At 41.0% G+C, this 26,227-nt stretch overlaps 1 protein-coding gene across 4 annotated transcripts in view; it reads left to right on the top strand.

Moving 5' to 3' along the window:
- The first annotated feature begins 2,621 nt into the window (after positions 1-2,621).
- EYA2 (EYA transcriptional coactivator and phosphatase 2) overlaps positions 2,622-26,227 on the top strand; it is a 183,097-nt gene continuing 159,491 nt past the window's right edge. For 3 of the 4 annotated variants that reach the window (XM_060230860.1, XM_060230861.1, XM_060230857.1), the window contains exon 1: positions 2,848-2,917. The gene's annotated coding sequence lies outside the window, so the exon portion shown is untranslated. Of the gene's footprint in view, positions 2,662-2,847; positions 2,918-26,227 lie in introns of those variants that run through there. The other variant, XM_060230858.1, reaches the window with a different exon arrangement.

The raw sequence follows: 26,227 nt of genomic DNA, 5'->3' as shown, positions 1-26,227 counted from the left end.
ACAATGCCATTTCTTTCCTTCTCTTGCCATTAAATCCTGGTATGGTTTACAATAACAAATTGTGAAGCAAACCTATTCTTGAACCTCACATAATCCAAAACAACAGTATAGAAAAATATAGTACCGTATATAGAACTAACTGATGGGGTACTATACAGTGTTGAGGGCCTGATCAGACTGATGGGTGCCTGAACAAGCTCTTTCTCAATTTTTATTGTCTGCTTCTTTAACTGAAGCTCAACTGCCCTCAACACCCCATGTTGAAGGCAATGAGCATGCCCAGTCCCCATCAGGCACATTGCATAGTGGAATTCTCTCCATCATCTTAATTTACAAACTGATGTCTTTTGGTATATCCAGAAGCCCCAAGCGTATAAGAAAATTCTTCACCTCAACTGCAAGCAGCTTTTTTGATTTCTGTCTTGATAGGCATTGGACTACTGAGTTGGAAGGAGTGTCACAATGCCAAGGCTAGAAGAGGCAATAGCTGAGCTATAGTCTGCCCTATGTCCATTGTGCTTAGACTGAGACCTCACAAACTGCCTCCTCCCTGAGCATCTTCTAAGTTATATTTTAATTTATATTCAGTTTTTATTTTCTGCAAACCATTTGACAAGCCAATATTTGGTTTACAAGTGGGGAACAAACAAACAGGCAAATAAATCAATACATGCAAATAAAAACTTGATTTAGAAATTTTTGCTCATCTCTGGAGAATACTTTCATTTCCTAACTGAGAGCAGACAAACGGGTGACATGAATGGCTGATTGGCTATACTGCAAAGGGGGGGGGACCCATAGTATAACTAGAATCCTGACCCCCTTTTTAACCTAGTTAGAGATTCTCACCACATTTATTTGAGGGCTGCTGCATCCATTATCAGTTTAGAATAATTGATTAAAATGTTTAAATTAGTTAAAACGTACTCCTGATTAATTATGAAGACTTAAAAAAAGGATTTTTTAAAATAAGTATATAAAACCCACTGATGGCAGGTGTGTAATCATAATTATTTAATTGCAAATGTGTGAATTCATTGACTAACAGTATAATCCTATGCAAATTTTATTCCAGGATATGCTCAACAATTTCAATGGATTTAGAGTGGAACAAGTCTGCATAGGATTAAGGCTTGCTGGGGAAACATCCTGCCTTGCTATGCGGAAATAGACAGCTGAAGTTTTTTCTAGCATAGCATCATCCTGATGAATAATATCCCATTAAACCTTTGTTAAAGGCCAGGACATTTTTCCTCCAAGTCAGTTGGTAAATTTAATATATTGCAATATGAAATCCATACCAAGGATTCTTTAAATGGTTGATACCCCCTCTATTTATTTATTTGTTTAAAATTTCTGTTCTGTCCTTTGTCCCATACTGGGCCCTCAAGGTAGCTCTCAACAGAGTACTGAAAACACAGTAATTAAAATTTGCTAGATTGAAAAATGCACACATACATTTACAATATCTGAATTACTCAACCCACAATGAATATCCAGTCTCCTAAAGCAAAATAATCACATCTGTAATGAAAACAGTTAGTTAAAAAGCATCACTAGGAAGATAGGTCAGTGTCCTGTCTTTATTTTAAGAACTGTATTATTTTAAAAATCATGCAAAATGTGTGCTGCAATGCTGTGAGCTACCACTGCTTTCTTAAATATCGCCTTCAAAAACAAGTTTCATCCTCTATGAATAAATTGAGAGGCAGAGAAAAGTTCCTCTAAAAGGGGAAAGTCTAATGGCTGATTCTAGGAACATAAAAAGGTCTCCCATCCTAAGGAAGAAAATCCCATAGCACCAAGTGATATTTATTTGGAAGTCAACACGTTGAGGGGGTCACGCAGTTAGGGAGAATTCAAGTTCCGTTGAAACAAATGGGGAGTTTCCTTTGGAAGAAGCGACCCTTACTTGGGTTAATCGACGGTGCAAATTAATGAAGTAAGAAAACCGGAAAGTGACTTGAGTGTGTACCCCCCTTTTTTTTTCTTTTGCGAGCTTTGAAGACCTCGCGCAGCCATGTAGCCATTTAGGGCAAGTTCTTTGGAATCACTCCTCGAGTTGCAATCCATCCTAAGGCAGGGTTACCATATTTTGAAAAGGAAGGAAGGAAAGAAAGAAACCCATTTCCCGACTGACTGCTTCAAACTAGTGATAATAACGATGGCACATCTCATTTTAAATACCCCTACTATTTAAGCTGTGATCATTGCTACTAACTAGGACTATTCCTAGCCTTCCAACCCCAAAAGAGGACAGTTTCATCAGCTTTTTCAAAGAGAGCCCCAAAGAGGACGGACACACGCCAAAAAAGAGGACGTGTCCACTAAAAAGAGGCTACCTGGTCAGCCTTATCTAAGGTGATCAGAGGTGCCCTGTTTGCCAGCAACGTCCCCAAGTGTTGCTGCTTTTTTTTTTTTTTTAGTATAAAGCCTCCGTCCTCCTCGCTCCGATTAGAATATTACAAATGACGAATGTCTCTAAACTCCCCTTCCCTCCCTCCCTCTTTGCAGGCTCCTTCCTGTACGCGCGCACACACACCACACACACACAGCCGAGGCGCGCCGCGTCGCCCCCCCCCCCCCCCACTCCTCCGAAGCCTGCCCGGCGCGCGCCCTGTCCTCTCTGCAAAGCGGCTGAACTTTGAGGTAAAGGGCAAGGTGAGGGCACCGCGGCAGCATCCTCGCCTTGAGTGGGCATGTGCAAAGCGGGCGCGCACATGCTCATTGGGGGCGCGTGAGGAGTTTGGCGGACGCGTTGCTGCGGGGACTGGAGAGCGGCTCTCTCGCGCGCGCTGAGCGGCTTGCGGACTTTCCAGCCGGAGCGGCAGCTGCAGCGCGGGCTCTCCTCGCGAGCGGGCGGGCGGCTGCGGGGATCGGGAGCCCGGCGGCGCCAGAGCCTCTGCGGGAGCCTGCGGTGAGTGGAGTGGACGGGACTCTCCATCTCCGCCTCCTCTTCCCATCCTCTTGCTCTCCTTTTGGGTCCTTCCCTTGGCGCAGGGGGTGCTGCTGGGGCGGGGAGGGGGAAAGCGGGCGATGCTTTGCGCACTTGTCCACAGTGGCCGGGACTGGCGAGCGGCATCCCCAAATGTGGAACTTCTTCAACGGGGCGCTTCTTTATGCAGTGTTTGGTGCGGGGGGGGGGGGGAGGGGGGGAAGAAGGGCTGCTCGGCTGAGGCTTTCAAAGTCGAGGGAAGCGGCCGTCTCTTCCCGAAGAGGGGTTTTTTTGGGAGGGGGGGGGTCCTCCCTCGTTTTGATCGCGTAAATGCGCCCTTTCCATTCATTTCTTTGGGCCGTTTTAAACATTCCAAATATTTCCCCTTCAGGCTTAAGGACCGCTTCCATCCCCCATTCGGGGCGAGAGTATGTATTTGAAAATGCTTGCTCTAGCAGCAATATCAGTCTAGAAGAGTGAGTCAATAGAAGGATCCCCCCCCCCCCCCGAGTTTTACTACTTAGCGGCTGGACGCTGTTCGTTTGCATATATATTCAGTTTGGATGTTATGGGACATGTGGTAGCATCCAGCTTTGGAATTGGGAATATTTTGCAAAGCGTTTAAAAGTCAAATTGTTTTCTGGATACTTTTCCCGTGGAAAGACTCCTTCCCCCATTGGATTGTTTGGTGAAGATTTGCTAAATCTTTTTGTATTACCTTGGGTAGGTGAATGTTGATTCGTTCTCCTAATTAATTGCAGTATTGATACCTGAAGTTGTAGCTACTGAAGTATAGGTGTGAAGGGAAAAAAGTTTCAAGGGCGCATGATAACAGTGCGTAGGTAATCCATTGTAACAGTGTTTAACTCAGGAAAGGAATATATTGGTGGAAAGGAGAAAAATATTCTTTTTATTAGATTATCATTAATTTCTTTCCCGTCCTGTCTCTGGAAACATCGGCATCTATAATATGTTCATTATTTATTGTTGCCTACTACTTTATGTTTTCTGGGTGAAGCGCTTTGAGTGTTCCAGATTGCTTCTACTAACTGAGTCTTTAGTAATACATTTTAATTTTACAGGACCATGTTACTAATTATGTTTATCCTGTAATGCAGTACCTAGAACAGTTTTGTATCTGCTTCAAGTTTGCCAGTTTGTGCGGATTTGACAATGGCTACACAGGGAACACCAGGCAAGGGAGAGGTCTCTAATAAAAGAGGGGGGGAAGCTCTACCTGACAAAATAAATCATATTAAATTATTTTTAAAAAAAAAACATAATCTTTGATGGAATCTTTCATTTTGGCCTCCAAAATGTAACCTGTTCTAATGGAGTAGTTAGTTTTGCCCAAAAGATACAAGGAAGGTCTGCTTCTGTATTCTGTCACCATTTTAATGTAACTGTGCAAGGTGCGTGTAAGAGAGCGCATGTAAAATGTCCTAATTTTTAAACCAAGGTTTATTACAAAACAATCTATTGATTTAGTATCAAAAAGAGAAAAAAATAGCGTAATTTAATGCATGCTATGCAAGCTTTTGAGTATGAAATTAAATACTTGAGCTCAGAAAAGGGCCCCTGAAGGAAATTGTTAGGGGTTGCTTGCTGTGCTTCTCAGCTAATCTCTGTTTAACAAAATAAGAGTCAATTGCATCTTTAAGACCAACTTCGTTTTATTCAGAACGTAAGCTTTCGTGTGCATGCACACTTCTTCAGACGAGGAATGAGGTACAGTAAGCAGAGCCACATATAGCTGGTGGGTTTGGAATGCCAAGTGGTACAAAGTTAAAAACCAATAGCAGAATAGTAAAATTAACAAATTCAGAAAACCTTTGATCTGGGTTGAATTAGCATGGATCAACCCAGATCAAAGGTTTTCTGAATTTGTTAATTTTACTATTCTGTTATTGGTTTTTAACTTTGTACCACTTGGCATTCCAAACCCCACCAGCTATATGTGGCTCTGCTTACTGCCTTCATTCCTTGTCTGAAGAAGTGTGCGTGCGCACGAAAGTTTACGTTCTGAATAAAACTAAGTTGGTCTTAATGGTGCAATTGACTCCTATTTTGTTCTACTACTTCAGACCAACACGGCTGCCTATTTGGATCTAATCTCTATTTAGATTGATATACTCTTCTTGGTTGAAATGTTGAGCTTTTACATGATGAACTAATTAAGTGTTCTACTGTTCTGTATCAGTTTTGTCTGAGGCAGCATCAAGCGTATGATATTAAAGCAATAGAGCAGACTGCGGTTGTGGTGGGTGCAGAGTTTACAGAGAACTTTCTATGAATACTTGAAATATAGTAACTTCTCGTAGCAGCTTTCCCAGATATTTTCATCTGATAGTGGTACAAGTTTGGGCTGAGTATTAACACAGAAAATAATGCATTTTTAGAATTGGGGTGTAGTTTTAGGCCCCTCTTTTTTGAACTCTTCCCGGTATCGTTTTACCCAACCAAACTCCTTGTCATTAAGTTGGGCTTGAAAGTGCTTGTGTTCTATCTATGTGTTTAATGTAGAGGTTCTTTCTTTTGTGTTTGCTATAAAACAGAACACAACGTATTCAAGGACAATCTGTACTTGAAAGAGATTAACTATATTCCAAGAGTGGTTTTTGACATAACCTTCATGTTTGCTTGATGTGAGATTTTTGAAACTGGTAATGAACAGTGGTGTTCAAGGAATTGCTGCAGACTGTCCAAAGCGCAGAGCACTGTGAAACTCTGGAGGTTATCTTAAATCAACACTGCATGAGTCAAAAGGGGAAAGGTAGCATTTTTCTTTAGTTTTTAGCATTCCCCCGCTCTAGTTTAGAGCTCTGAAAGGTGGGCCTGATTGTACAGACACAATATCACAGCTGTATGAAATCCCAAAGATACCTCGCTGTAGCAGAGATCAGTGCCATTGTACCGAATGCTGAGCTTGGTTGTTTGTTGATAAGTACCAATAAGCAAGTATTTATGCGGAGGTTTACATCAAGATGTCACATTTTCATCTGAACATGGAGCACTAGCCACATGGCTCTTTTTAGTGTATGGGTAACTTCAACTGAGGTTGGCACTTCAATCAAAATGGAAGTTGTTAGTTTAGTGTGGGCATTACCACAACTTATTGGTTGTATATTTTTACCTTTTACCTCAGAACATTTTAAAATTAATACGTGGATATTAAGAAATTTAACTAGTTGTGCTAGTACTTTAACCTACATTAAGATATTAATACTTAGTTAATAAATTATCCATCCTGCTTAATACAGTGAAGGAATAGTTATTTGGTAATAAAGATCTTTTCTCATGTACTATCATCTTCCTTCCTCTCCCTGTGAATGTTACTATTGACACTTTGGTTTGAAGTATCTTTAGCAAAAGCTATTAGGACAGTATTGATAATGTTTCCTCATGCAGTTAATGCTCACACTGCGTTGCTTAATGAGAAAATGGTTACTGGGGTTATTTCTAAAAAAAGGAACTGAAATTTGAGTATTGATGTAAGAAAAAAAAATTCTAGGAAAATTGTGTTTAATAACCACACTCTTCCTCTGCTCTCACCTTGGGAAATTACTTACCGTAATTAAGGATAAATAATTACATGAAGTTGCAAAGATAAAAATTCTGGATGCAATCCAGCCAACATAATTCACTTGTATGTTTCATGCAATTAAATGGGACAGCTTGCATATTCTTAACCCATCCCATTCCAATTGATGGGGCCTGAAAGTGCTCAGCTTTGCTTGAATCATGCCTTTTATGTTAATGTATGCACTATGAAGTTTCAGTAAGGATAAATCTTTCCTAAAACCCAAACAGAGCTTTACACTTGAGGTAATGTAGTGGGCTGCGGAGAATGCCGTAAATGCCACTTTCTGCTACATTATGTGGATATACCAGAAAAGAAAAAGAAAAAATGCAACCCACAACAGTACAGGGTGGCTCTTTTTTGTTTGTTTGTTTGATCATTTCATAACTTTAGCATGACATTTGCTTTGGTGTGAGAAAGAAAATAGTACAGATCTTAACTTGTATATTCCCTCCCCAAAGCCACAGCGCTCCCCCCCCCCAATCAGAATACCGTAGATTTACTACCATTTAGCAGTTGTTACATTTAGCAGTTGGTAGATGTTGTGCTACTGTTTTGGAGTTATCACAGATGATTCTACCACAAACACTGTTGGATGAGTAACAATTTGTTGCCCATAACAATCTGGAATTTAAAAATACCAGGGATGGCACTCACTCACCAGTCTTTGAAGGAAGTACAGCTCAACTTTTCTAGTAGCACCTACTGTATCAAGGATAAAGCTTAAAGCTAAACAAACACAAAAAGCGATCGTATTTTCAGTGTTGTCTCTTTGTAAGTGGCAGAAAAGCTGTCCCAAATGAGTCTGAACGGTTTTTGTTGTTGTTGTTCTTGATTTAGAAGCTCAAAAAGTCAGTTCAGGAAAACAATAGGGAGGTGGCCACCAAATTGGAGAGGACAATATTTCATCTTTATTTATAGATCTTAACTCCTTGAACAGTGTTTAACAAACACTCTACCTTAAATCATGTGAGGCTTAGTTCTACAATTAGGTGACAACCACAGTTTCATCTCAGGGACTGTACCTTAGGGGGCTCAGATTAGTTACCCACTGTAGAAAGGTTGGGTGATGCTCCTGTCTTTGGAAATGAGGAAAACAACTCTGTATGGAACTATTCTGGCTTTTTATTTTTCTTCAGAAGGTCTTTAAAAAAAATGGATTGCTCATTTATCAAAGGACGCTGTATAAGATACAGAAAAAATTAACTTCTGCCAGTAGAGTAAAAGAGGTAAGTTATGTAGCTTTCCCCTACCATTTTATGTTGCCACGATGCTATTCAAACTTTGGTGGTAATATTACACAGTGCAATCCTAAGAACACTTGCCTGTGAGTAAGCCCCATTGAATAGACTTTAGTAGGATGATGAGTAAACCTGTTTAAAATGGCATCTTGAAATATCAAATGAAGGGTAATAAGGCAATAAAGGGTAATAAGGGGAAAATCCCCCCCCCCCAAATTGTAACGGGCTTGGAGCAAAAGATCCCATCTGGTATCTTATAAATGTGTCTTTAGTAGGACAAACTCATTCCCCCTCACCAATTACAAAAAAACTGTAGTTTTTATCCCCTGCTGAGCTCAGTCACTGTGTTGCCCTTATCAGTTGCCTTGGCAGCCTGCAAGAAGGAAAAATATATATTTTTAGAATGTGAAAGTAACCAGTGAAGTATTTTACAAAATTACTGTAAATGATTCCCCCCGCCCTGTAATTTTAGAAATATTCAAAATCACCTTGAGCAGGTCCCCAAAGAGATGGTCCATTTCCTAAATAATATGAACTGAGTTGATCTGCAGAAGGAGAGCAAGGCTTGAGTCCAGGAAGCACCTTAAAGACCAATGAGATTTCCAGGGAGGGTTGACTCTCAAAAGCTTGTATCCTAGAGATCTTGATGGTCTTCAGGTGCTCCTGAATTTGCAGGGCCAGATCTGGGGGGGGGGGGCAGAGGGGGGTGCTTGCCCTGGGCACTGATGGAGGGGGGGCGCCAAATTGGTTATGGAATTCATTGTATTCTATGGGATCATAAGACAGAATGAAGATTTTGGATAAGGGGGCATCATTTTTTAATTCCCCCCCCCCTGCAAAAAACATGTAGGTCTGGTGCTGTGAATTTGAATGTTCCTTTTATAAATAAAGAAAGATCTGAGACCTTAAAGGTAACCTTGACAGGAAATGCCAGTGTTTTACCTGTTTTTGCACTTAATACAAGCCAACCATAGGCTCCTTTGATTGACAGCATAGGACACAAAAACCCTTGCTCAGTAGTTCAGTTGAACTGTCTCTCCCAGTGTGTGTCTATATGATGGCACTGATCGTGATCTTATACCCATTTGCAAGATGGTGAAATCTGCCACAGCTCAATGTGTAGCCTTTTCAGTGATGACCCTTCACATCGTAGTACAGCCTCCCTGAGTGTTTATGCAAGTCTCAGTCTCTTAAATTTTAGAAAACAGTTTAAGGCAAAACTATTAAAGAGAATGTTTAGTTAGTAGCACTGTTGTGAATTTTCTGGCCATTCCAAGTGTTTATTTATTATACATTTGTATTGTATATGAGCTGTCAACCAGCCCCCTCTTGAGTCCCATGGAGAAAAGCAGGCTAAAAATGTCTTTAAATGCTTAATTTTGATGCAGTATGTGCAAATTATCTCATTTTATGTATATGTTTGAAATGTTTTAAGCTTGTGGGTCTTGGGTGTGTTGAACTGTGCAGCGGACTGCAGCCTGTGTTCACTAAGTCTCTGCTCAACAAGAGGCTATGGCCATTTGCTTACTGGTCTTAGAGAGGCATAAGTCAGGTGAGTCCAGAGCGCTTCATATTTTCCTTTTTGTGAGAGGGTAATCGATTAAACTGGCCTTTTGGATAAAGTTTCCTTTACTTTCCCTGTAATTTAACAGCCTACAAGCCATAAGTCAAAGTATTTTATAGATAGTTTGCAGCTGCATAGATAAATATAGCTAGATCATATGTTCACTTTTTTTGGGTGCAATTGTAACTCTTTACATTCAAAGTACCATATGAATATATTTAATATCAGTGAGCACTATTGCTTTATGCTGTACATGTGCAGCCTGCAGACACATAATCAGCCCTCTTGATTTAGCGGTATACACAGAGTGCCAGCGACTATATGACTGTCTTCATTTACTGCTTCTGGTGCATTAACTTTACATATTGGTTGAGCTAAATGTGTTCTATGCTTGTGCTCTGTGAAAACACTTAAAGGAGTGGATTTTGGTTTTTCTGTTAGGTAGGTGACTCTATACCCCCTACTCTCAGTGTTTGCCCTTGCCAATCAAATGCAGTTGAAACAGTTATAAGGACATCTTTGTGCATCACCCCAATTTTATCCAGTTTTCCAGGTAGATCTGAAAAGTTTTATATATCCCTTTTCCTTTCAGATCAACAAAATGACCTTTAATAAGGTCATATTTTGTACCTTGGTTTCTTTAATAAAGAAGTGCCTGGTTAAATCTTTTTATGAATCATGCACATAATGTGTAAATCAGTTTTTAAAAGGTTTTTGGGGTTTTTAAACTGCATGTACAGTTTATGTGTTGTTGATTTTATTATGTTATTGCTGGCTGATGTATGATCATAATAAAATTAGTAAGTAAATGCAGGGGCCAAATCTGTCCAGAAAGATGCTTACTGTGATTTAGAGTGGCTTCCATTTATTTCACTGTATCTTGTGTAGGAAACAGATCAAGATGGGTAGCTGTTAGTTTGTCTGCAGCAATAGAAAAGTGGAAGAGTCCAGTAGCACCTTAAAGACTAACAATTTGTGGAAGGGAATTTATTTATTTATTTATTTATTTGTGATTTATATCCTGCCCTTTTCATGAGTCACTCACAAAAGCTCATATTCTATCACAAATTTTGTTATTCTTTAAGGTGCTACTGGACTCTTATTCTTTTCTACTTGAGTAGGAGAAATTTTCATGGTGGACTGAGCCCTATGGGAAAACTTTTTTTTAAAAAGGAGTTTTATCCAGAAGATCTAGGGTAGTTTGTGGCACTTTAAAACCTGAAGAGTTTGAACCATCACTCAAATTAATATTTGATCATTTTGTATAATGCAAAATCATATCCAATCCCAATGATGTATTTTTCTTAAAATCTGATCTGTTTGGTGCAGAAGTAGTTGTATTGGCTGCGGTTGCGTAAACCTTGCATAACCATTGCTACATCCTTTAAATTTATTATCTTGGCAGTGGGAATGCTGAGACAGAGTTAGGTGTGTATTTTCATGTTTCTCAGGTAGCACATAAAGCCTGAATGGGTTCAGGAAAGGTGATTCAATAAGGAAATGAAATGACACAGGATGACTCAGGTAACAGCCAATAAATCAAGTATGCCTTGCTGTTAAGTCATAGTATTAGGCAGAAAAGCAGGGGTACACATTTGTAAGTGTAGATGGATATTCTGTATAGAATGGCACAGATTCCACTTATGTATAGTATAGTATAGAATGGCACAGATTCCAGGAAAGGGCAACTAGAACATAAGAGAAGCCATGTTGGATCAGGCCAACGGCCCATCAAGTCCAACACTCTGTGTCACACAGTGGCAAAAAATTTTATATACACACATACACTGTGGCTAATAGCCACTGATGGACCTGTGCTCCATATTTTTATCTAAACCCTTCTTGAAGGTGGCTATACTTGTGGCCGCCACCACCTCCTGTGGCAGTGAATTCCACATGTTAATCACCCTTTGGGTGAAGAAGTACTTCCTTTTATCCGTTTTAACCTGCCTGCTCAGCAATTTCATCGAATGCCCACGAGTTCTTGTATTGTGAGAAAGGGAGAAAAGTACTTCTTTCTCTACTTTCTCCATCCCATGCATTATCTTGTAAACCTCTATCATGTCACCCCGCAGTCGACGTTTCTCCAAGCTAAAGAGTCCCAAGCGTTTCAACCTTTCTTCATAGGGAAAGTGCTTCATAGGGAAACTAGAATGATTAAAGGTTCGGAACACTTTCCCTATGAAGAAAGATTAAAAGGCTTGGGACTCTTTAGCTTGGAGAAACGTCTACTGCGGGGTGACATGATAGAGGTTTACAAGATTATGCATGGGCTGGAGAAAGTAGAGAAAGAAGTACTTTTCTCCCTTTCTCACAATACAAGAACTTGTGGGCATTCAATGAAATTGCTGAGCAGTCAGGTTAGAACGGATAAAGCGAAGTACTTCTTCACCCAAAGGGTGATTAATGTGTAGAATTCACTGCCACAGGACATGGTGGCGACTACAAGCATAGCCAGCTTCAAGAGGGGTATGGATAAAAATATGGAGCAGAGGTCCATCGGTGGCTATTAGCCACAGCATATTATTGGAACTGTCTGGGGCAGTGATGCTCTGTATTCTTGGTGCTTGGAAGGGGGCAAAGTGGAAGGGCTTCTAGCCCCACTTGTGAACCTCCTTTTTTTTTTGGCCACTATGTGACACAGAGTGTTGGACTGGATGGGCCATTGGCCTGATCCAACATGGCTTCTCTTATGTTCTTATGTTTTCTCTTGAGAGCATACTTCTTTCTCCTTTCTCTCTTCTGTCTCCCATCTTTTTTTTCCCCAGTGCAGTTGGATGATTTCTGAAAAGCTGTTTATAAATGAGGTACCTGTAAAAGAAAACAAACAAAAAAGAAAACTCTTGCTAAATTAAAAAAATGGAATTTTTTTTTTTAAATTGAGCTACAGTACAAAACAAATAGGCTTGTGACATGCAAGACAGTATGGCATGTGTCTGAATCTCAAAACAGCCTGGAAACATAGAAGTGTGATCTTTTGCGCCCCCCCCCCCCCCGCCATGGCCTAGTAGGGTAATGAAGCATAATTTTATTTATTAAATAAATTCATAAACATTTTTTTAAAAGACACATTTTCCTTTTTTAAAAAAGGTCTTCAGTATAGATAAAAGTAAGAAAATGACAGTTTCCAGTGAGACCTTTTGAAATCGTTTTCTTCCCTCAGGTAATTTAATCAGACATTTCTTTTATTTTCTCTCTTGCCTCCTTCAAAGAGAAAAGAAGCTTTTATTCATTTCCATTCTTTCAGTTTTTCCTTCCTAAAGGTAGTAAAATTGTGTACATTGCTGAACTAAAGCATATGTGAACTAGCAGATCAAAACCATGAGGGTTTTTATAAAACTAATATTATGTTACATGCTATACAATGAGTGGATTTTTTAATCTTCAGAACAACGACATGCCCCATGCTTGTAGAATCTTCCCCTTGGCAACTTAAAGATATTAAGTGGGTGGGACAGAAGCTGCATTAACTCTGCTCCTATTTTTCTTTTTGCCTGATTTTAATTGTAAGTTATAAATACTAAGTGATAAGTGCCTGAAATCAATTGTACAGTTAAATGTACCAGAGCCCAATTTCAGAAAATTTGTTTTTTTATTTAAAAATAAGGCTTTATATATTTTTAAGCAGGTTCAGGGCTTATTCATGGAGCTGGATAATTTTGTGCTAATCTTGTGCACTTGAAATAAAATACTGTTTCTTCATATATTGGATGGGGCAGGATCTGATACGAACAATTCCATGGTATGTTTAAAAAATTAATGTAACTGGAAATATCCTTGCTAAGGAATGGCTTTTTAATGTCAGTTAATGCTGCCTTTACCTGAGCAAAAAACCCCCATGAAAGCAAAACTGGCTGTAATAATATAAAGTACTAAATTATTGTTTTAAAATGCTATAAATCATTGCATTATTTAAGTGCACATTTTCCTCTTGAAAAATTTATCCTGTGAACCGTAGTTTCAAATGACGTTGTTAGTAATTCAGTTTTCTAGCACCACACGAATTGTTCATGTATTTAAATTTAGAACTGGAAAATCACTGCCTAGAAGGAATCAAAATATATAATTGGACAATTGCTGGTAGTTTTAAAGACCATTTGTCTGTAGCTTTTAAAATGAAGAATGACATGAACTGTCTTAATTTTTTTTAAAAAAAATATGAAGGATGAATGGGTAATTCAAAGAACACTGGGATGTATATACTTAGAAAGATAGGGGAGAAAGGGTTAAAATCTCTAGGCAAAACTTCCCCATGCTTCAGTTGCCTACAAAGAATGACCTCAGGCACTGTGAAATGCTGGGCTATTTGTGTGTGTGTGTGTATGTGTTGCAAAAGTTAGGCTAAATTAAACCATAGGTGAACAGAGCAATTATGAACCAGGAAGGGGGGAAAGATATAATTAAATTATTAATGGTTCAAATGGCCCAAACCTATTAATTAACACTGTGCTCCCAGAGTCAAAGACAGAAGTAGACTGTGGGCTCTTCCATACCCACTAAATAATGCACTTTGCAACTGGTTTTTACTGTGTGAAATGCTGAAATCCACCTGCAAATGATCACTCAAGCAGATTGAATGTATATTATTCAGTGTGTATGAAAGTGCCCTTCAAGTCTAGCTAGAGTGCCAGCCCCAACAGTGCCTGTTTGCAGCATTAGCCTCTTTCCTGCTATGTTAGACTGATGGAGCCTCTTTCCCACATGACTGCAGCAGGCACCTGGATCACATGGGCACCCTTGTGGCTCAATAATGCCATAAGAGATTTCTTTATGACTGGCCATACTCACTTGATTGCTGTTTACTTACGTACTGCAGTGGGTACCATGTGAAAGTGGCCCCATATTACTGACAAGCCACGTGGAGGGAGTCCATCACTTTTCTCCAGGGATGGAATTCTAGCAGGAGCTGCTTTGCATATTAGACCATACACCCCTGATGTAGCCAATCCTCCAAGAGCGTACAAAAAAGAGCCCTGTAAACTCTTGGAGGATTGGCTACATCAGGGAGGGTGGCCTATTATGCAAAGGAGCTCCTGCTAGAATTCCACCCCTGCTTTTCTCCATCCTGGGATAAAACAGCTACACATGGTTTCTTGCTTGTCATTGTGGACAGAAAACATAGTAGAAACAGAACTGCTTTCCCCCCACCCCATGTCTAGTCCTCCCATCAGGTGGAAGGAGATTAGTGTAATTTGAAGGGGAGGGGGAGGAGTAGGGATTTTGCCTTGGGAATAGTACAGAATTTAGTGACTGTCCTGCATTTGTTAGGCATATGATGCTGGCGGAGCTGTGGCAGAGCAAAGTTACTCTGTGTGTATCACTGTATGTGTGGTAAATTGAGGGTTTAAATGTAGGGTTGCAACCTTTTGATTTTGGGAGGGCAACTGTTTCTCAGTTTGGTTTAGTGGTTAAGAGTGGCATACTCTTAACCTGGAGAACCAAGTTTGATTCCCTGCTCCTCCTCATGAAGCCAACTGGGTAATGTTGAGTCAGTCACAGTTCTCTCAGAGGTCTGTCAGCCACCTACCTCGCACGGTGTCTGTTATGGGGAGAGGAAGGTAAGGTAAGTGTAAGCTACTCTGAGACTCCTTTGGGTAGTGAAGAGTGGGGTATAAAACCAACTCTTCTTCTCAGTTGAGTCCAGGTTGATTAGAGGTTCTTCAAATGGCTTCTCAACCATGGTGCTTCTTCCTTTTTTAACTGAGAGTTAGCATTCACCTACCCATGTATGCAGGGTATTGTAGTCTTCTGTAGGTAAGATGGCAGTTGCAAGAATCAGTGCTTTCTTGGTGCTAGCATCTGTGCATTGGAGGTTTTCCCTAATGGAAGCTCATTTGTGGCTTTTAGAAAGGTAATCACAGTGGTAGTGGAAGTGCCATCAAATCACAGCCAACATAGCGACCCCATAGGCAAGAGATGTTCATAGGTGGTTTGTCATTGCTTGCATCTGCATAGCAACCCTTGGCTTCCATGGTAGACTCCCATCCAAATACTAACCAGGACCAACCCTGCTTAGCTTCTGAGATCAGACTAGCCTGGTGACCATACTGTATTTTAAAAGGGGTGGGGGGAGAAACAAAGCTTTTGCGTGAGCTGATGTTTTCAGGGAAGTCTTATTAGTGTATGAATTTTTTCTGTTTGGGGGTGGCTTGTGTTAGAACCCATGCTTTGCATATAGAAAATCACAAATTTAATCCTTGGCATCACCAGTAAGAAGAATATTTGGTAGCACAGCTGAGAAAACACCTTTACCTGAGTCCTTCTGTTAACCATAATAAGTACTGGGCTGATAGAATAACTGCGTGAACACTAAGGGATGGCTCATCTTTGTTTCATCTCAATGTCACATCTACCTTTTGATCCTCTTTTAGCTTTGATTTGTGATCTGCCTTGACACCCCATTACAGCAAGCTATACATATATCAGGTGTACTTTTCATTGGGCAGCAGAAGAGTGGGTGGACGATTGCCAACTTGGATGTGTGAAACTGCCTCACAAAACATTTGCCAAGAAGCATTGCAAATCTTGTGTTCAAAGGCGACAGAGTGAGAACTTTGTACAGCCAGCAAACTGAGCAAAGGACTCAGGTTTCTTGTGCGCCCACAAGAAATGAAGCCAGTGAGGGACAGAAGAAATACATCGCTGGATATTTTGGGCAAGTGGGGGGCAGGAGAATGGAGCTTCTTATTTATGTTGTCCTGGAACATTCAAAATGGTTTTGCAAAGCAATACAGTTACTCTAAGCACTCATGAGTAATACCTCTGCATTTTGCTCTGTTGGAGTTTTATTATTTTTTCCACTTGAAGAAAGACAGGATCCTTGTCTGCCTGGTTGGAGCATCTTTTAAACTTTTGGAAACTTTTTGTGCTCATTGCTTAGTTTGATTGTTTTTTGTCTAATCTTTGACAAGCACAGATAGAAAAATGTTATGAAGGGGCAGCTTCACAGTTGTTGCTAACAGCTAGACCCAGGTAAGAAGAAGAAGACCATAGATTTATACCCTGTCCCTCTCTCTGAATCAGAGTGGCTCACAATCTGCTTTATCTTCTTCCCCCAAAACAAACACCCTGTGAGGTGAGTGGGGCTGAGAGAGCTCTCACAGAAGCTGCACTTTCAAGGACAGCTCTGTGAGAGCTATGGCTGCCCCAAGGCCATTCCAGCAGCTGCAAGTAGAGGAGTGGGGAATCAAACCCGGTTCTCCACACACTTAACCACTACACCAAACTGACTCTCTTCTGGGGGTTGTTTTCTTGGGCAACCTATAACATCTGGATGAGGGCATTGCCCTGTAACATCATTTTATCATTAAGTGTTATGAGTGATGCTGTGTCAGTGATAGTTCAGAGTAGCACTGATAGATCCTGTTGCTGACAGCAAAGGCATGGCGGGGAGGGGGAACAATCCATATTTATTGAGTTCTATATTGAATCTCCATGTTCACAGTTGTACTGCTGAACATTATTATTATTTAAAACAGCTATTAGTCAGCTTTCTCTATATATAAGACCACAGTTTAAATCACAATTAGGACTGCCAACAAATTAAAAAGAAACTAAATTAATCAAATACAGTCCTAAGTAAAACCATCTTCAGCTGACTCCTAAAAATTGAAAGTGAGGAGGTCAGGGTTCCTTCCTTATGGAGGTTGCTCCGTAAATGTGGGGCTGCCACTGAAAAGGCCCTTTTGCATATACCCACCAGATGAACTTTGATCAATGGGACAGTCAAGAGGGCCTCACTCTGTGACCTTAATTCCCTGTCAGGAACATATAGGACAAGATAGTCCTCCAGATATTCTGGTCCCAAGCCAGCATAAAACCAACACCTTGAATTGGGTTCAGGAGCGGATCAGAGGTCAGTGTAATTCTTGTAGGGGCCCCTAACCAACAGTCTAGCTGCAGCTTCCGAATGCTTTTCAAAGGTAGCCCCAATTAGAGTACATTGCAGCAGTTTAGTCTAGCTGTGTAACTAAGACATGGATCACTGTGGTTATATCTGATTGAACCAGGAATGAGTGCAGCTGGCACACCAGCTGAAGCTGAACAAAAGTACTCCAAGATATCACAGCCATCTGGTTTTCTGAGGTGACTGCTGCATCAAGCAGCACTCCCAAGCTGTGATCCCTGCTTTGCAAGGGGAGTATAACCCTGTCCCAAGACAGGCCTGCCTTTCTACTAACCCAGAGAACCTCTGTCTTGTTTTGACTTGTTCACTCTCATCCAACCTCCAAGCACCAGTTCAGAACATCAGTATCATTATGGGGAGAGCTACCATTGGGTTGGATCACACAGTCCATCAATAGAAGGTGCTCAACCTAGATGCTGATTGTCCTGGCTGTCTGCCCTTCCCAGCAGCCATTTATGACCTCGGGAGAGTTTACTGCTGGGGATACAGGATACACTTGGAATAAGAGTAACCAGCTGGGAGGCTGCTGTCAGGGATGGTGAAATCACTTACCCCTGCTTCTTACATATCAAAGCTCTGCTGACAAAAGGAAAAGAATAATTTTACCTTCTCCCCCTTGCAGCCTCCTGTCCTGCATGGCTATTACCCTTCACTGGTCCTGTGACCCTGGGAATAAACTAGCAATGGGTGCTGGGGGGACGGGAAAGCTGGGGATACCAGAGACTCTTGTGCAGACCTCACATGCTGGATCCAAACACTTGCATTGCTAAAAAAACCCAAACATATTCCTTGCATTTTCTTCCAAGTGGTTCAAAAAAAGAGGAGGCTAAATGTCCAAGGGGTATCAAAGTATGTCATCCAACACTAAATCTAATAGGACTTAGATTAAATTAGGATGAATTGTTAACAAAGAGGTACGTCTCTATAAACATGCATCCTTTTGTTGTGTTTACATTGGTCAGTTTCATGGAAGGAGATCAAGGGTGACTTTTACCATAGTGATGGTAGATTTCTGCATACATCTGAAGGTCTTAAGCTTCAGCCCTGACCTGGATAGCCCAGGAAAGCCTGATCTTGTCAGATCTTGGAATCTAAGCAGGGTTGACTCTGACAAGTACTTGAAAGGACAGGGGCAGCCCTTATTCAGCCACCTCTCTGAATATCCTCCGGAGCCCCAGTAGGGATCAGTCACCAGAAGTCACCATGACTTCCAGGTGCAGACACACACAAGGAAGGAGGGAGGGAGGACTTAAGCTACAGAACTGGTAATGGTACTTAGAATTTCCTGAATATATGTTAAAGTAATAAGAAATGCATTACTGTCTTCAGTTTTTTCACAAAAACATATTGATTTGTCACTCTGATTCCCATTTTACAAATGAGGAATGAAAATTGAGAAATGACATGTCCTATACTATCCACTGCTCTTTGTATGTTAATCCTACATGCCTGTTATACTTCTGTTCTACCCTTCTTCCAAGGAACTTTGGGCATATTGCATCGTTCATCCATACTGCATTTGATCCTAGCAACTATCCTATGAGTTACCGTCGGCTGGGAGAGAATGACTGACCCAAAGTAACCCAGAGAGTGGAGATATGAACTCGGCTGACATTGTACTGACTGTTTTTTAATCATCCTGGGCTGTATTAACAGTTGTTCTGTGAATAAGCAGGGCTGTGAAACAATCAGTGTTGTTAAATTTGTCATCTTGTTTGGAATCAGCTGGATAGAAAGATGACGAACAGTTCAGATATGTAGATGCCAGTATGAAGTTTTAAAGGGACTGAGTGGTGGCAGCTTTGACTTTTTCAGTCTTACTGTAGTGAAGGCTGAAAGAGAGTGATATGAATGATCCATGATTAGGGTCTTCACTTTTAAAAAGTTAATTAGCAGCACCAAGCAGCTGCATTGAGTATGAAGCATGGGCTGTTGAATGAGAGTGTTTGCCTCTCATGCCCTTTTTCATGATTCTAATGCCCTTGGAAAGCTGTAATTAGCTGTGGGGGGGGGGGGAGACCTGTATCTCCCCTCCCCCCAGAGTTAATTACAGCTTTGGAAGGGTCTTTTAATTCACAGAAGAGGCATAAGAGGGAAGTGTTAAAACACCCATCGAATGACCCTTTTCTGATCTTCAAAGCAGTTGTCTGTAAGAGATCCTAATTACTTATCTTCCCCATTAAGTCTGTTTTGGCCCTAGTACTAAAAGAAATAATATGTTATTACCAGTCTCCCCTGTTTGTAGAACTGTTTAAAATAAGTAGAGGAGGACCAACAGATAGAAGCCAGTAAAAGAAGCTTCTGACCAGTTCCACACTAGGCCTTTAATCCTGCTTCAGCCGTGTCCCCAAACTGACATTCTACACTAGAATCATAGAAACCAACTCTATGAGTCTATGATTCTAGTGTAGACTGCAGATTTATACCCCGCCCTTCTCTCTGAATCAGAGACTCAAAGCAGCTATATCTTCTCCCCTCACAACAGACACCCTGTAAGGTGGGTGCGGCTGAGAGTGCTCTCACAGCAGTTGCCCTTTCAAGGACAACTCCTGCGATAGCTATGGCTAACCCAAGGCCATTGCAGCAGTTGTAAGTGGAGGATTGGGGAATTAAACCTGGTTCTCCAAGAGTCCGCACACATTACCACTACACCAAACTGAGACAGGACTGAACCAGGATTAAAGGTCTAGTGTGGAACTGGCCTCAGTCTGTTCAGAGTTTTATGAGGATTTTGGTCTCGGAATGTCTGATGAAGGGAGCTTTGACTCTCGATAACTCATTCCCTGGAAATCTTGTTGGTTTCTGAGGTGCTACTGGCTTTACATCTAGCTGTTCTATTGCAGACCAACATGTCTACCCTCTGAAACTAGAATAAGGTTTTTGTAATCAGTTATCTGGGTTCAGAAGAGCATGTGGCTCAGGGGCAGAGCCAGTATGGTGCAGTGGTTAAGAGCAGTGGACTCTAGTCTGGAAAATCAGGTTTGCTTCCCCACTCCTCCTTCACATGAAGCCTTTTGGGTGACCTTGGGCCAGTTCCAGTTCTCTCAGAACTCTCTCAGCTCCACCTCCCTCACAATGTGTCTGTTGTGGGGAGGGGAAGGGAAGGCTTTGAGACTCCTAAAAGCTGCTTTGAGACTCCTAAAAAGGTAGTGAAAAGCAGGGTATAAAAACTAACTCTTCTTCTTCAGCAACATACAGAAGGTCCCAGGTTCAGTCCCCATCACCTCTAGTTAAAAGGCTCAGCTGGCAGACAATGTGAAATACTTTCATCTGAAACTTGGGAGACTGATGCCAGTCAGAGCACTGACACTAATGGACCAATAGCTTGAATCAATATAAGGCAACTTTAGGATTGCTGTGTGGGGGTGGGAGAGCATTATAGGATTATGACAATGAACAAAACATGTTGTATGTGTAAAGCAATAACAGAGACTTGCAGGAGAGCTTGGGTGCTAGATGAGCCCACTGTAGTACTTACTGGAATTCTGGGAACCTAAGCTTTAATTTTCAAATGAAGTTGCTGTCCTTCATGGTGTCAAAGTTCATTTGAAAACATGATGGCAAAGTTGCAGAAAGGTCAAAAGAGAAGATGGTAAGCAAAAGGAGGCCACAGTTTAGTCTTCTGATGACTTCTTTATGTTCTAAATCAAGAGTGCCATCTCATGTTCTTCCGGAGGTGGATACTGTGTGCTAATGTAATCTGTGCACCAACTGTAGATTGGCACCTACCACATTCATGAAAACGATACTCAAATTAATTACAAGCACATAAGTTATGTACATTAGTTGCAGGTCTTTCGCTTGTTGTACGTATCTAATGTGGTGTTCTTTGCAAAAAAAAATATCCCTAGTTCAAGACAAATTGTGCACAAATATAGTTCCCTATTAATCTAAGCTGCTTACTTTTTCAGCAAAATGTCCCATCTCTGCAAGTACTTCAAGCGCTGGTGCCTTGTGAAAGCAATCATCCCCCTATATGGTGACAAGCTGGTCTCTCCCTGTTGGTATTTATGCCTCATCAGTCTTTCGCCCACATTGTGATGACATTGGCACCTGCTTCTTCGTGACAGAAGTGTGTTCTTCCTTCCTTCGCCCTGACATCTCCTATTGCAAAAATTGGTCCAAAGCCCAGTGAGAGATACCAGCCGTCAAGGGCGTCCTGTTAGAATGCCATATCCATTGTAGTCTATTGATGCACAACTTTTACTAGACATCAAGTCACTGAGCTTGTTTTCAAAGAAGTTGTAATTACAAGAAGTTATGCAAAAATAGGTATGACAGGATATAATAAGCTAGGTGAAGGTAATGTGTGTACAAAATCTACCTCATGCCTCTTTTCAAAACTGACATTCTTAAGTGTCAGCAGATGTTTTTGTTACAGGTTCCCCCCCCCCCCTCTTTAAAATCTTACTGGACAAGTGCTCTTAACCCTCCTCTGGGATTTGGATTGTGATAATAAATGTTGCCTGCCCTCACTCTCCAGTGCTACAGTGCAAGACACACACACCCCTTCTTTTTTAACATATAAAGAAAAAGCACTGAGCAGGCAAAATTTGACTTTTGGTATTGGATCAGGAGAATCATAGAAAAGGAAAACTGCAACGTTTTGATAGTCTGAAAGTGCCCTTAATTTATTGGTTATATAGTTAACATATTAGTAAGTTATCGGGAACCACATCTGCTCAATCGTTTGCCTTAAAAGCCCCTTGCTGGGGTCACCATAAATTGGCTCTCACTTGATAACACTTTTCACATGCACAGGCAAACAATTCACTCTTCAGTTGGAGACTTGCTAGTGTCACTATCTGCCAGTTCTAATACAGGAATGTTTCTCAGACACACCTCCTTTGATAGTCCAATATGCATTAAACCTACAACATGTATGGGGCATCAACTGCTCCAGTTTTTACAGCTCCTCTCCCACTGAATGCAAGAGTTTGTGACAGAAAAATGCCCAATACATTTTCTTCTGTTGCCTGGAGATCAGTTGTAATCTCAGGAGAGTTGTAATCTCAGGAGATCTCAGCTCCCACCTGGGAGTTGGCAGCCCTAAATACAAATGTTGCAACAAATGGCAGGGTTTTTTCCCCTTTTCTAAATCTTCAAACTTGCTCTGAGTGCAAGGGGAAGGTTGAGGAGAACTGGGAACCCAAGGAGTTCCTGGCTTGCTCTCCTCTTGTATTCACATTTTGTGCAGTGAATACAACTGGTAGGATTGGAGGGGGATGGTTTGGGTGGGGTGAGAGAGATGTCCAAAATAAGGTGACCTCAGAGGAATTATAAGCATTTGGGTTCCTTGCTGAAGACCAGTGTTTTGGTCCCTCGGAGACCCAGTATTCCATATCCTATGTTGGACCCTTCTCTTAAGATTGTAGGTTCACAGTAACAAGGGAGGAGTCTTACTTACAAAACCTGGAGAGTTTATTTAGTAGAGTTTACTGTTAGTGTATTGCTGCAAGCAACATTCTCTCTCTGACGTTGCATTATGGCTCTTGCTTACAAAACCTTCTCTCGATCTTCACAGTTTGCTGCCAACAGCTGTCCTAGAAAGGCTGAGCAATCGTAATAAATGAAATTTGTGTGGCAAGAAAGATGGGGAAAAACTGTTCTGGTTGAATTATGGAGAGAGTTGGAATACATCTATCTGGTGTTTGAAGCAGGAGTCCAGCTAAACATTTTCCCTTGTAATCAACAATTCATAGACAGTAATAAAACTGAGCTAAAATGGACGGGGTGGAATATCAACTTTTGGGAAATTCTCAGTATTTCAATCATTGTCTGAGTGCCATGTGCAGCCATGGCTATTCAGGAAGCCTATTTGGAATTGAGGTGTTGCTTCCTACCCTTACTCTGACTTGGCTTCATGAGTTTACATAGGCCAGGTAGACTAGTGAGAACCAGTGTGATGTAGTGTTTAAGAGTGGCAGACTCTGATCTGGAGAACCGGGTTTGATTCCCCACTCCTCCACATGCAGCCAGCTGAGTGACCTTGGGCCAGTCACAGTTCTCTCAGAACTCTCTCAGCCCAACCTTCCTCACAAGGTGCCTGTTGTGGGAAGAGGAAGGGAAGGAGATTGTAAACCCCTTTGAGACTCCTTAAAAGGTAGCAAAAAGTGGGGCATAAAAACCTTCTCCTTTGCCTCCTCTTTGTGAACCCAGATAGACTAGGATTATATTGAGTGGTCTTTACCATGGGGCCTCTGGAGAAGCTGTCCTGGGCTGTGGCGATCCCTGTTTACCCAAAGCCTGGTGGAGGGGAAAAAAGAGGAAGAGCAGGCAGGCTACCACTTGTACCTATCCCATCTGGCTCACAGATAGCTGGCTCAGTCCCAGTGGTGGCTGAATACACCTGCCCTCTTCACCACTTGGGGGGGCAACCAGCTGGCTTGGCAATGAGTGCCCATACCTGTCCTCTAGTGCTCAAGCAACAGTAGTGGTGAGGGCCAGCCCTTGCTCAAGCCTTGATGGGGGTGGGTTGTAGGATGGGCGGTGGGTTTTGGGGGCCCATCCTGAGCTTCTGCCCAGGGCCCCATGACCTCCCCTGCCTTGAGAAGAAAAATTTTGGTGGTCTTCTAAAAATACTGTTAAAGTTGCAAATAAAAGGAAGAAATGGTTGTGAATTGATATCAAGCTTTGTGAAAAGGAGAAGCAAAGGTGGTTTCATGAAACTAAGTTACTTATGTTATGCTTCAGGTTTTTTTTCTGGTGGTTCCAGACTTTTAAAATCCTAATGTATTGGTTACTGAATGTACTGACTCACTATGTGTACTCCACCTTGAGTCCCTGTGAGGATGATGGACTATAAATAGCATAAATAAATATATAAAGTCTTAGATAACTTTTAAAATAATGATTAGTGGTTAGTACTGCTAAAAGCACACACTATGCAGAAACTTTATTCACAGGAGATAGTTGGAGCAGAGATTAGAAAATGTTCAATGCCAGGTATACAGAAACAAGAGAGATGTACCGGTTCAGGAAAGAAAAAAGGACAGAAGTATTCATAGTTGCTGTTGCAAGCTATTTTTTAAAAGATTCACACGTTTTAGCTTGCTGCTCTTTTCCACAAGCATTGCAGTACAAAACTGCATATGTGAACATTAAGATGGAATAATAGTAAATATATATAACATCCAATACATAAACATTTGTATTATCTAACCAAATTTTATTTGAATTCTTTTGCTAAAAATCTCATTTCAAAGTAAAGTGGTTGGTTTTGATAATTCTTCTTTACACTTTTTCCCCACAACTGCTTTATTAGAACGCTTGTTGCATAATTCACAATATGAGCAAAAGCTTGCCTTAAACTAACTCCCATCTGAACAAAGTTTGAATCCAGTGACATGTTTAAGACCAATAAAGTTTAGTTCTGACTATAAGCTTTCATGTGCATGCACCCTTATTCAGATGCACACAAGCGCTTATATCCAGAATTAAACTTTGTTGATCCTAAAGGTGCCACTGAACTCAAACTTCGCTCTGTTGCTTCAGACTAACAAGGCTACCCACCTAAATTGAACCCCCATCTGGTTTTGTAGCCACAGAGGCATTCAGTTCTGCCCAGAGCAGAGTGAGGCTTCCTCTTGTTCATAACGGCACCTTCCACATGTAGGTTTTCTAAGCAGTAGCATTAGAGAGTGGAAAAGAATCTTTGTGATTTTTAAAACAGATATTTTAACAATTTTAACATTTTTTGCCCAATATGAGTTCATATATGAGTTGGAGAGATGGAAAAGGTGTAAGTCAAGGTAACAGGGAAAAAGGAGCTATAGGACTGAGACACGAAATTTCATTCCATACATTCCAAGTATGGATGATCAGTAGATAGTCCCATTTTCTCTGTTTCCTTAGATTTCATCAGATTTTGCTTTCCTGCATCCATACTTCTCCCTGGTACAATTTTTTATTTGCCAAGACATCTCTGCTGAAAACCAGGTTGTGCATTTGCTGCATCATACATGGCAATGTGGCTTCTTGCATTGATGTCTAATCTTTACAAATAATTGCTTTCTGCCATGCAGAAAGGCTAACATGAAAGACTAAACTATGGATAGGTACAAATAGCTTCAGGCAAGAGGGTGAGTCTTCAGAAGAGATAAGAGTAGACTAAATGACAGTTGAATAAATGGCCTTTCTCTATTCTGAGCAGGCAGGGTAATTATTGGCCATATTACTAATTAATACTATTGAAATAGCGCCCAGAGACTTTGCCTCAGTGTCATAATGAAGGCAGTAATTCCTCCAGAGGGTAGTAATCAATGGATGGTCTTGGAGACAATAGTGGATGCCAACAGACAGGGGAGCATTAGATAACTTTGTGTAGAAGATAATGGGGTGTCTCTGAGTTTTCATCTAATTATTTTGCAGATGGGCTGGAGTGCAAAGCTCATTGGCTTTGTTGAGGAAACTGTGCCTTAGGCTTGTAGTTCTGTTTCAGCATTCAGGGGTCTTCAGATCTGTATACGGTGATCACTTTGCTGCAAACAGACAGTGCTTTTAAACCACTTCTCCTCATCTGTGCACAGTTTGTTGTTATGCCAGGCAGGGATATAGGTAACATTCTAGCACTGTGCCAAAGCACACAGAATCATAGAGTTGGAAGGGACCTCTAGTCTAACCCCCTGCATAATGCAGGAAACTCACAAACACCTCCCCAAAATTCACAGGATCTTCATTCTGTCAGATGGCCATCTAGCCTCTGTTTAAAAACCTCCAAGGAAGGATTAATGACTTCATTTATAGCCCACCTGTCTCACTGACACTCAAAGAGGATTCCAAAATATGATTAAAATCATTCATATAGAACAAACAAAACAATGCTAAGGGGAAGAACTGAAGAACTGGAAAACAATGCAAACAAATTTTAAAAAGCAGTCACTTTGAACAGATTTTGTAGGCTAAAAATTGCCTAAGGCAACAAACTATCTATAGTTTGACATACCATACTGGAGAGGGTTACAAAAGTAGAAGACAATGAATTGCAGTACAAAGGGGATGA

The sequence above is a fragment of the Heteronotia binoei genome, chromosome 2 (genome assembly GCF_032191835.1).
Source record: "Heteronotia binoei isolate CCM8104 ecotype False Entrance Well chromosome 2, APGP_CSIRO_Hbin_v1, whole genome shotgun sequence".
NCBI classification, from domain to species: domain Eukaryota; kingdom Metazoa; phylum Chordata; class Lepidosauria; order Squamata; family Gekkonidae; genus Heteronotia; species Heteronotia binoei.
This window is presented reverse-complemented; position numbering and strand designations above follow the sequence as displayed.